The sequence below is a fragment of the Octodon degus genome, unplaced genomic scaffold (genome assembly GCF_000260255.1).
Source record: "Octodon degus isolate 3935 unplaced genomic scaffold, OctDeg1.0 scaffold00034, whole genome shotgun sequence".
NCBI lineage: Eukaryota > Metazoa > Chordata > Mammalia > Rodentia > Octodontidae > Octodon > Octodon degus.
The window spans coordinates 9,724,565-9,737,078 of record NW_004524610.1 but is presented as its reverse complement, the minus strand read 5'-3'; the positions used below and the strand labels follow the sequence as shown (position 1 = coordinate 9,737,078).

The window sequence follows — 12,514 nt, the reverse complement described above, 5'->3', positions numbered from 1 at the left end:
CCCTGGGCCTGCCAACCCCACCCCCTGGGCACACTGAGACTGCAATTGAGAATGGGCATGGTGGCACGTGTCTGTAATCCCAGCTCTTGGGAGGCTGTAAACAGGCAGATCACTAAGAGTCTGATCTAGTAGTGAGACCCTGAACACCCTGTAGACCCTTCCCTAAAATACAATCAATCAATCAATCAATCAATCAATAAATCAAATAAAAAAATAAACAAGGAGCTGGAATGTGGGAAGACTGGCTGTTCTGAGCTGGGGCTTGGAGCCAGTTACCTGGCTGCTGCAGGTAACTGTGTTAGGGTGCTTAAGCATGAAGGCACAGAGAGGGACACAAGCAAACTCGGGCCCTGGAGACATGCAAGTGACATTGATGTAAGCCTTCGGGCACAGTCATCCTCCTTTTTAGCAGATCTTAAAATAAGAATTCAAAGCCCAGACTTGCAGCAGATCAAGTTGCAGACGTGTGAGACCAGGGGAGTCGCCAAGGACTCTCCTTGAACTCCTGTGTCTGTCTTCCCTGCCACCTTCATCTTCCTTCCCTTCCACCTCTTCTTAAAAACCATTAGAACACCAGTAGCTGGCTTTTACTATTTTCCACATAAATGAGCTCATTTTTTCTGCATCCTGCTCACTTTCAACATCGCCGTCTCGAGTGATAACTTCAAGTGACGCGCTGCAGTTCGAGTCACACGTAGTTCTTCCCAATTCCTCTTTTGATTCCTTCCCCTTTCGTCTCATGCACAACACAGCATCATAATCTGTGCCTCAGACAGCACGGGCCCTGCTGCGCTAAGTGTTCCTAAGGCCTTTCCTCCAGCGACAGTGGAACCGTTACTTATACTCTGTTTAATCTCTAATGGAAAGGACTTCTCTAAATATTTACACCAGAACAGTTGTCAGAGTGAATCCTGCAAAACTGCAGGCATCATCCCAGGATCAGAGCGCTGCGGAGCGGGGGAGGGAGAGGAGTCCGGCTCATATAATTCCAGGCAGCCCTGGGCTTTCAGAGTGCCACCTACTGAAATATGAAAGGTTTGTATTAACAAATGGCCCTTCAGTGTGCAGAGAAGTCCAAGTGAAGTATCTGAATAGCCACTTTAGTTTATTGCCCTTGTAAAAATGACTCCGTATTTGCTTCAGGTTTAAAGAAAAGGTATTATATAGCGTTGAGAGGCCCAGCAAGTAAATTATATCGGAGGAAAAGAAACTTCTCTGAGAAGTGTGAAGAGATACCAAACTTGTTCTGGGCAGTGACTGTCAAGGTGCTTAATAAATAGCAATGACTTGCTCCTCCTTAAGTTAAGTAGAGTCAGCACACAGGATTTGTATGCTGGGGAGAGAAGTGAAATCTGCCAAGATAAATGCAGCAGTGTTTTATAAATTAACTCAGCTGTCTGTGTGTTTATTTTTTCTTTGGAAGATTCTAAAATTAAGACTGTTCAGCTCATCTTCACAGTGGTTTGGATAAGGAAATGAATTTGGGCTCAGAAGGATGGACAAAATATCCTGTGCTGGCAAATCTTTGTGACATCCATCGGAAACGTGTTCTTACCTCACGAGCGGCAGCGGCTCTGCCCAGCGGCCCGTGAATTCAGTAGTCTGGCTAAAAACTACGACCTAAGTTTTCCGGGACTACACACCCTCCACATAGAGCAGAGGCAACACAAATCCAGAGGCAAGCACTGTTCAGTGAAATCCTGGACCATCAGGAGGAGGAATGCCCACCTGGGTCCTGAAGCTGGTAGAAGCCTGAAGCAGCATGGAGCACACTGAAAAGCCAGATGTCAGACTTTCAAGGACGGGTACACGGTGCCCACACATCTGAAAACACACATGAGTCAAAGACCGCATCCTCGTGGTTGGGCCCGGGTACAACAGCAGATGCTAGTGACTGTGCTGGGTTCAAAGAATCCCCTCCGGGATGTGTAAGCTCCACTGGCCTCAAAGGGAATCCCAAGCCACTCTCCTAAAGGGTAGAATCCCCATCAAGCTCTGGATGGACCTGGAAAGTTGGCTCTATCTATAAGAAAGAGACAGGCCTTTTAAACTTATATTTCATCTTCACAGAAGGGCTAAGAGTTACCAGTTAGAGGCTGGCAAAAAGTGAATATATGAATTCAGGCCAGAGAGGCTTGGAATACCATCCTTGGGCCTATTTATTCTTTAAAAACATAAAGCCAGGTAGGTTCCTTTAAACTGTGGAGCAAAAACATTAAAAAAAATCATAAATTGAGAAAACTAAACCCTACAAGATGCAAATATCTAGCTGCTCAATATGTATGTAATTAGTTTCTGACAAAGAAACTTTTTTCTGTATAATTTATACAACTATACACTAAGTAAATTGTAGTATGGGTAAATAGATCGAAGTTTTACTGTTGGGCCAGAGAGATAGCTCAGTGACATAAGCACCTGTCTGATAAGCACAAGGTTCAGGGTTCGATCCCCAGAACCACACACACACACACACACACACACACACACACACACCCCAGCCTCCCCCCAAAGTGTGTTTTTTCTAAAACAATCTTTTATTTGATTTTGATGCAAAAAAATTAACAGAACACTATAATCAGATACCTGCTAATAAATCTACTGCATGTATTGAGAAATAACAGGAAAAAGGTAAGAGAAAAATAGAAATTGATATGAAGGTTTACAGCTTGCCTCAGTTTAGCCTTAAGGTTATTTTTCCCCCCAAAGTTTTGCTGTTAAATTTCGGGGCTCTGTTATTCTTGGGTTACTTTAGTGTTAAGTTAAAAACTGAAAGAAAACCAAATATATAAATCTTCTGTATTTTTGTACATATAATGCATGATGTCAGGGCTTATTAGCAAGCTGATACCTGAAAATTGCCAGTTGACAGAATGGCAAAGGAATTCAACTTCATCTTTGTGCATCTACAGTAAGCAATATCACCTATCTATGTGTTTAAACAGAGAGCTAATGGTCGGAGCTCAAAGTAGTATAGAAATATAATTCATTCTGAGTTATAAAGGAATTAGAAACTTTAAGGACAGTGACCAGTGGGAGTTCTGTGTCTTTGGTCAAAAAATCTATCAACTGAGCTAACAAAATATCCTTTCTGAGGGTGTAAGAAATGGTGACGGTTTCCAAGGAAAATGTTCAGCTTGGTTGTTAAGCACAGGCACATTGCATTTGTGCCTCTTGAATATATTCCGTGGAAAGATGTGACAATGTTTTAACTGCTTGCATAGTGAATGTTTAGAATGACCCCCAGGATCACTTGCTGATAATTTTTACTTCAGTTACCTACAACAGCACATTTCCAGAAGGCATCATTTGATGTCCAAGAGTTACTCTTAGCCTGTTTCAGCTGTGCAGTTTAGAACTCCTGTTGTGATGGAATGTAAGAGCATCTTCTTATTGTCAACTGTTCCCTCCATAATCTATCTAAATTAACTTGAGGATGTTTACAAAGATTCATTCCCTTCCCTTTCCCTCCTAGTAAGATAATTCTTTTATGAAGGCTTGGCCTGAATTCCTTGGGTTCTTTTATCTGCCCAGGAAGGGAGGAGGAGAAGTGGGAGTGTCTGGGGAGGGTCTCTGGAAGGCCTCTGCCGGCCAGGCAGACAGGTGGTTTACAGAGGACAGGACACGAACTGCGCCCAGGCCAGCGGCCCATTTCCACCTCTTGCATGCTTACGGGTGAATGACCTACTGAGGGGAAAAATTGGTGGAAAAGCATTGTTTTCTGGTGGATTTCCTGCTCTCTGTAACTCCTGATTGCTCCCACTCCTTAGGGACGAGTAAGGAGGCCCAACACGCAGCAGCGGCCCAGGAGCGCTCTGATGACCCCTCCTCCCCGGAACCTGGCTTTCCTCAGTCTAATTACTTTTGGCAATTGTGGTTATTAGGATTTGGCCTGGTGACTCACTGGAACCCAAATTTTCCCAAAGAGCCCCCTTAACAAGCAAAATTAAATCTGACAGGAAGCACAGACTTGCGTCTCACTCTTACATGGAGCTTTCCCCCTATTTATGGCGAGGTTAGAGAATTCCCCCACACAGCAGAACAGAATAAGGACCAGGAGCTGATGCAGAGGGCTGCTCCATGAAGGCACAGGAGTGAAGTAAGAGCAGCGCGTCCACGAAGCCATGCCCTACCGCAACACTTCACCTCGGGGGGCAAACTGTGCTATTTATAGTTGCAACACTGATTGCCAGTAGTTAAGAATTACAGAAACTATGGAAGAAAGGGCTACCTGATTCTCCTAAGGCTGCTTCCTAGCCACTAAGATTCTGCTCACAAGGCAGAAGCTGGGGTGCATTACCAATCAGCTGTGAGATATTAGAAGAAAAGAGTTGCTTATCATTAAGTAGCTCGGAAAATGGCTGTGTAGGGCTCATGACCCTTCTTGTAGAGAGGTTGTGTTTTAGTCCTTCCTACCTCAGCAAGCATGGCAGCAAGCAGAGCTCCCACAACTGGCACCACCCCTAGAGACAATGTTTTTAACTACAGAACCAGAAGCTCTTCAATTCTGTTAAGTGTCACTCCGGGCACCCTGCTCTCTTTGGGGGCCCAGCTGAAGGAGACAATTCCCTGCCGGACAGGCACAAGTGAAGGTCCCAAGTTTATTTATCTAACCTTCCTGGACAGACAACTGTACAGGGCTGTGCGGTTGCTTTATGTTTTAAACAAGTACGGGTGTGCAAATGAAATATGTCTTTATCACGTGCTGCACAAGTTTACTTAGTCTGCTGATCCCTTATATCGCTGGTGTTTTTAACGGTTGCTGGGCTGCAGTCATTATTCTTGACTAAGTGTCTGACCCCGAGCCTCATTCTCAGCTGCCTATGTCACAACACTGCTTTAATACCTAAGGCTGTTCAGGCCCCATCCCCAGAGCTTCTTTCATTTCATTTAGGGTGGAACCAGGGCATTTACAAAACAGTCTCCAGGTGATGCTAAAGTGAGCCCAGACCTATCGAAAACATTCACAATGAAGGTTGTTACTAACGCACAGAGTAAAAGTAATATAAATAACAGATTTTTATGAAGCATCAAGAAGATGACTTTTTGGGATAACATGTACTAGCCAGTGAAGTATCTATTGTGGTTGTAAATTACACAGAAGGCTTTTGAGATTTAACTACAAAATTATAGACTCTGCCCACATTCTCAGGCCTAAGCTAATGCTCTTCTCCCAGTGATGTGCACCGTACTTGGGGGAAATAATTTTAGACTACTTCAAATAAACTAGTAATTCTACTGCTTCTAAGGAAAACAATCAGCAACTTCTGATGTTTAAAGACCATCAATAGGGCAGTAAGAGAGGGTGAAGAGCAGAGAAAAGGAGATGGAAGGGTGAGTCCTACACAGTAACTAGCTCAGAAAGACTTGCAGGGCATTTCACAGGGATCAGAAAAGAATGAGCAAGAGACAGAATAAAAGAAAGAAAGGAGAGCGCTGCAGGATGTGTCTGTGATGGCTTCAAGCCCCCACCCTAGTGGCTGCGGTAGAGTGCGGCAGCAGGCAAGGACCCAGCCCGAATCCCAAGTGGTCCCATTCCGCACTGGTCACTGACTAGTGCGTGACTGCTGGCTCAAGCCTTCCAGGGCCAGTGTGCTGATGAGCGCTCACTTCTTCAAAGGCATCAAGTCAAGTGTTTGCTCCTCCAGGTAATTAAAACAGAGGCCACTTCATTATTACCAGAACACACTAAAACAACTCTAAATATATATTAAAATGAGATGTGAGAAATTACCCTTCTTTTCCTTACCAACATACAAGGCCTATGTTAAGAAAACAGTGTTCTAAAATAAGCAGGTCACAAATTCTGCTATTTTATGTTGTGTGGTGGTGGTTTGTATTATGTGGTCATAAAGTAGGGGCTGCTTCACCACTTTCTCTTAGGAATGTGCTTTGTATTGGGGTATAATTATAAAGATGCTTACTTGGGAGCTTGCTGAGAACAGATTCTGGGGTGGGAAGCACACGCTACCTCGCTGCACATTCATTTCAGGAAGGTATAGAAAGCGACTAAATCTAAGCCAGGCCCACGTCTCAGAAAAAAGAAAGCCTGTGTTTTCCTACGGTTCAGGTGGGGAGCTTTGCAGGAGCTCCGCACTGTGCAAGTGGGGTAGACTCCAGCACGTGTTAGCCCACCCTTAGATTTTCTTATTTTAAGACAACATACTTTATAGAGAAACACGCTTGAAATTAGGATTGTGCTATTATAAATAAATGCTAATATCAAAGGATATGGCTCTGAAAATCACTTCTGCACTTTACAAAAGGCTATTTTTTGTTATCGCAGAGGCTTTTCAGGACTCCTCACGATCTGCGGCACGGTTCACAGTTCTGCAGGCAGTGCGCTTCCAAGTGCGGCTCCAGCTGAGCGATCCGGCAGCACACGACTACGCTTCACGACGCCAGACAGCGTCACCTGACGCAGTGCAGGGAATGCTATAAGGAGAAACTAGCTACAGCCCATAAATTAAATTCTTTAAAATAGACAAAATGATATAATTGATCTGAACTGATGAATGAGTCTCAGTGTTGGCAATGCAAATACTTTTGATGATAACAAACAAGGCGTCACTATTCTTGTCCCATAGGAGCCACCATCTTCTTTATGTGAGTGACTCTGAAGTTTTTTATTTCAGTCCTTGATAGTCTCTGAAGCTGGGTTTGACTTCCTAAATGTCCTACTGGCTTCTTATATGAAAGAAATTTCAAAGGAAAACTTTTCTGCCAAATCTGCTTCCACTTCTTTCCAGGCTTTGGATTTGTCTCTCATTTATCCTCTCTCCAAAGCTCAGACCCTCCAGTGGGCCAAAGTTGACCTTCCTTCTCTTTCTCTTTCACATCTGATTAATTGCCAAGAGCCGCTGGTTCAATCAGAATCGGGCACTGCAGAGTGTGCATCCTCTTGTGCAAGCCTTCCCGGTCTCTGCACAGTGCCTCACTGCCCCAGACCTGGACTATCAGTGATGGCTTTTCCTTTCCGGCTCACCACCTCTGAATGCCTGCCAAGGCAGGGGCGCTCGGAAGCCTTCCTCTGCTTGGTATCACAAGCCAAGTCCCCAAGATTCTAAGCCTAAGGAAAAGGACAAGAGGGACCTGCTGAGGACTGCGTGTGCTGATCGGTGCCGTCCCTATGCTTTTTGGTCACTAGACCCTGTGCATGAGGCAGCATAGTTAGCTCATTCTCCAGTTCATGAAGTATTCGTTAGTTCATCATTATGTGATAATCTTACATGATAAACTTACTTATAATAAATAAATGCTTACATGTGCTTTCATTCTTAATCTTTATGGGCAAAACTTAGCTGGAGAAGATAAGTAATATTAAAAGGCCTATTTATCACTCTACTCATGCCTTATATTCTCATACTGAAAAATTGCAAAGTTCAGGAGTCTATTGGGGTGGCTTTGATGTCAATTGTTGACCAACCTCTTTGTTTGGCTTTCTCAGTGGGGCCTCGCATGGCAAGGCGGTTCACCTGGGGTTTCCAGGAGCAATAGCAGCGCTCCACCTATAGCCCAGGAAGTCAGCTTCTCAGTGGCCTCCCCCCATCCTGCGATGGGATTTTACTCTTCTCAGTGCTATCTCTACCACCAACTTAGCATACTTGCTAGTCTCCAAATTCTCAAAGGTCCAATGGAAAACTAACAAGGTAGTGCTTCGAAGAATAGAATTTTGCACAAAATGTGAAGACAATTACAAATTGTTAAATCTACTTAATTGGGTAATCATGTTCATTAGTACCACTGAATTTTTCTTAAATTCTAAGAGAACTTTAGTAACTATAGGTGGTACCTACATCCCTCGCTAGACTACAAATGAAATGCTCTTGTCAGACAAAAGGTACCTGCAAATATACAGTATTTTTTAAAAAAATGTATTTGGTACAGGGTGTCACTATGCAGCTCGGACTCATAGCGATCCTCCTTTTTTCAGCCTCCCCAGCACTGGGATTACAGGTGTGTGCTTCCATGCCCAGACGCGGTGGCTGGCTCAGCGCACCTGGGGTGGAGCTGTTATCGCATGTGCTGCTGAGGATCAAACTCTGGTCTCTGCACTTGCCTAAGCAGGTGCTCAGTCTGCTGAGCTATCTCACTGGCCCAAATATGTAGTACTTTTACATGAAGTTTTAAATTGTCAAAACTGTTCATCACATGTGCAAAGATTTCAGATATTTTACATAATAAAAGTTTCATGTTCAAATTTTGAGCACAGATAATGGTATTTCTTTACACTCAGTGACACCTGGGTATTTAGAATTTTCAGGACCCCCATAATCATGAACAATAGATCATTCTATTATTCTTATTTCTAGATGATGAATTTCACCAGAATGCTATGTACTGAATTAAATACAAATTATAAATAGCATCTTTCATATGTGCATGTTTTATGCGGTATATATTTTACTAAAGTATAAATTATAAAATATTTCAAATTTACTACCATCCAGTAGAAGGTTAAACTTTAAAAATGATTCAATCCTGTTAATCTGTGAAAAATCAACAACAAAGAAAACAATCTAATTGTCCCTCAAAATCAGTAACAAAGCAAAAATAAACCTATGTAATTTGCAGTGCAACATTGTTTTTCAAATTATCATTTCTGAAAGAATGCCAGTTTATAATACACTATTAGAAGAAATCACCCTGACGAAGTCAAACACAGTTTCAACACAAACACACTGTCTTGCACGATCCTTACCATGTCCTCAAAACTGAATGATATTTTCCTAATAGTAACCAAAGTTGACTCTTACATTTCATGAAACATAATACCCACTGTGGAGGCATTCCAAGAATTCACTATTTGGAAAAGAAAATTTTAGGGGCTGGGGATGGGTTATGTGAAAGAGTAGTGAGAAAGGAGAACACCAGAAGAAAGTTTTAAAATGAAAACTACTTATGGCTGAGATAAAGGGAGAAAGATGATTTGGTAAATCACCATGTAATCGGTTGTGGTCTGTGTTTTTAACAGTTCAAGGTGATAACTGCACAGGGATCTTTTGATTTTAACCTCTAGAAGAGGTTCTGACAACTCTACACTATAGAGGATTGGAGAGAACCACTGCCTCTAAAAAAAAGATTAGACAATTCACTAGAAAATATTTTAGATATTTAATAGCAATCTGAGAGCCCTGTCCAGATTCCAATCACTTACAATTGAGATCAAATGACTAATAAACTCAGTGTGTAGTAGTATAGCAAAGGTTTTCCCATAATAACTTGAAAATCAAATTTTATTACATGCCACAATTTCCATTCACTGCTTTCTGGGGAGCTAATTTGTAGGATGTTAATACTAGGAAAATATTTAATGGAGAAGTGATTTAGCAAAGCTTATCAACTTAAAAGTTGAAATACTGTTCATATTTTGCTCTTAAAGGTATAATAAAATAATTACAGTAAGTCACTTTGCACTCATTCTCATATTCCCAGTTACTTAGAGTAACCTGGAGCTAAAAGGACAGTATTTCAGAACTACCACTTCTAGTATGGTTAGCAAAATCTTATTCTAGTAATAAGCAAATAAATAAAATAATGTAATGGGGTATTTTAGGACAACAACCTTGATAGTATAATGATTGAGTTAGAATCTGCAAAGACAAATGGTTTTTGCTTGTCCTTAGATTTTACCATTACTGCCTATTAGTTTTCATTTTTCTTTGGTTTATGTTACACGATATGTCATGGAATATACATTTGCCAGCAAATTTTGTTCATGTCTATCTGTATGATGTTTTTCTCAAAAACAGTAATCTGGTGACCAATGTAGACAAATGGAAAATTGTACTGTAGATGATATCCAAGTTAAATTTCATTCTAAATTAATATTATACTTTCTCTTTCACCCATTAACTTATTTTCCAAAATTAGCAATATAATCACCAAGAATGTATTCAAATCTCAGAGAATGACTCACGATCTGACACTATCCTAAGCAAGGACCAGTATATTCTAATAAGTTTGTTTTTACTTTATTGACATGAAAATGATTTTATTTATATTCTTGCCCCTTTTTTCACAGTTCTTCATGGAAAATTTCAAATCATTTCATAGATTATGCAATGGGACACGTTATACTTATTACATATACAATGACATCTTAAAACTTACATTTATCTAAAATCTAAACAATAAAAACCTGAAATTATAGATGGGAATAAAAAAGGAATACTAATTCTTTAGCTATTGTTTACAACAAAAGCTTTCTGGCACAATATGATACTATGCTGCCCTCTGGATTGTCCAATAATAGTATCATTTTGTACAGCGCTTCATTGCCACTGTTACATATCTGACCCTTTAACGATGGCCACCATTGCACTAGGCATAAAAATATCAATTCAAAATTTTCCAGCAGAACAACTTCTCTCTAAACTTTAGGGAAAATGATGGCTTAGAGACCATCAAATTTATTCCTTGATTATTTTATTACTTAAGAGGCCCGCTGTCTATAACACGGATCCGCATACAGTATAAAGGGATGAGCAACTATGAAGTTTATGGAGCAGCAGGAGGATCGTTTGCCGGCCATAGGACACAGAAAGAGTGCCTGTTTCTGAGAGCTTTTCTCTGTCAAGCAGAGATGAGTAGTTGCCAGTACATCTCAAATGACATGGGGGGGCCCAGGTACACAACCCTAGTAGGCATTGTGATTACTACTTTATTCTCATTTTGTGAGAGACTAGCACACTGGAAATGAATGAAAACCGGGGTCCGGACTTTTTCGCTTAGCATCCTCTACTTAAAGCGTAGGCTTACCTCCAAAAACATTCCTGGCTAGGGAGTTTTCAGCAAGGATTGTATCTAATTTTTATCTTGACTAAATTCAATATTTTTCTCTAGGAGTTATCAATCCAAATAGAGAACATGTAATTATGTGTTTATTCAACTCTAATTAGATACGGTTAGACTTCTCTTTTAAAACGGTTTCTTTCATAAAAGAAAACACTAGTTTGTAATAAAGTACAGAATAATTAAGTAAGAGTTGTTTAAGGGAATAAATAAGCGTCTGAGGGACACGGAGCGCGACTTCGCCAGCTCTTTACAGTCTTGGCTCTTTGGCCCTCGGCGTCTCCCGCAGTAGGCTCTGCTGCTAAAACACTCAGGACACCACTGAACAGAACACAGAACACTTTGGGGGAAAAGTTCTCACACCTTCTATTTACCTTTGTTTTTAGTGGTGCTTTTTAAAGATTTGCAAAAGTGAAATTTTGTACAAGCCAAAAGAGACTCTTACGTATTCGCCTTAGTTATCTACTGAAGACAATTGAAAACGTTGGCCTCTTTTTAAAATACCGTCTCATTATAATTTAAGAAACCCTTTAACTTAGCTCCTGTTAGAGGTTTTCGTAATTCCCCCTTTTTTCAGATCCTTCCAAAGAAATCACCCCAGTGGGCTGAGGAGAGTGCAGCTGGACTTGGAGGCCCCCTCGAGGTTCCTTCCACCCCCCACTTCTCGCGTCGCGCACGAAGCGCTGCACCTGCCAAGAGAGCCGGGTCGGTCTCCTCAGGGGACGCCAGGGGTCGCCCCTCTCCCAGGATTGCGCTGCAAACCAAGCGGCAAACGCAGCCTGCAGTGCGAAGGCGCGCGGGGCATCGCCCATCGGCTCAGGCTGCCGCGCCCCGCGGGGTCCTCGCCCAGAGCCCCTGCTCCTCTCATCCCGCGGCGCAGCCAGGGGGCGCCTCGGACGTGGCCTTGAGACCTGAGCGCGGCCGGGGGCTGCTCGCCCTACACCGCCCGGCTCGGTCCGGCGGCGCCCGGCCTCCCGCGCCCTGCTTGTCCCGTGGAAGACGGGGCACACACGGGCTAGCCCGCTTTCCGGCATCTTCCCTTAGAAGCGGGGGCCCCAAACCGACCAATCGGGACGCCCTGGTTCTCGGGCGCCCGCCGTAACCCGCAGCGAGGGCCCGAAGGGGTCCTCCGCGGAGTGAGCTCGGACGCCGACGGGCCGAGCCAGGCAGGAGACTGCGCCCTCCTGGCCTCGGTTTCCCAACGCCCCACAGCACGACTCCCTGACCAACCGCGCCCCGACGCAAGCTGAGCTGCACCAGGCACCAGACACCCGCGCCGGCTGCTCCTCGGGCCGCGGCGCACCCCGAGCCAGGCTGGGTGGGAAAGCCAGGAAGAGGACAAACCATCCCGAGGCCAAGAATAATAAAGCGGGCGCCCTGACGCGCTCCGCCCGGGCCCTCTGCGCCCCGCTCCGCGAGCCTCCAGGCAGGGAGCCCCTGGCGCTCGGACCCGGGAGCTTCGCCGAGGGCTATTTTCAGGTGAATCAGACCTTGTCTGGCCGAGGCCGAGGCACAAAGGCAGCTTTGAGGGGACCCTCGCGCCCAGGGGCAGGGCAGAGACAGCCGCGGCCGGGAGCGATTACCCAATTTCCACGGCACACAAGCCCGGGTTGTGTCCGACTCTGTCCGGAGGGGCTCTGCGGGCCGGACCCGGGGATCCGCCCGGGGACCTGGAGCACGGCGCTCCGAGCCGCCCAGGAGACCGCGGCACTCTCGAGCCCCA

At 43.9% G+C, this 12,514-nt stretch overlaps 1 protein-coding gene across 1 annotated transcript in view; it reads right to left on the bottom strand.

The window, feature by feature from the left end:
- The window catches only part of Rspo3 (R-spondin 3), an 84,855-nt gene that overhangs the window by 71,205 nt on the left and 1,136 nt on the right, over positions 1-12,514 (bottom strand). The gene's annotated exons all lie outside the window — the stretch shown is intronic.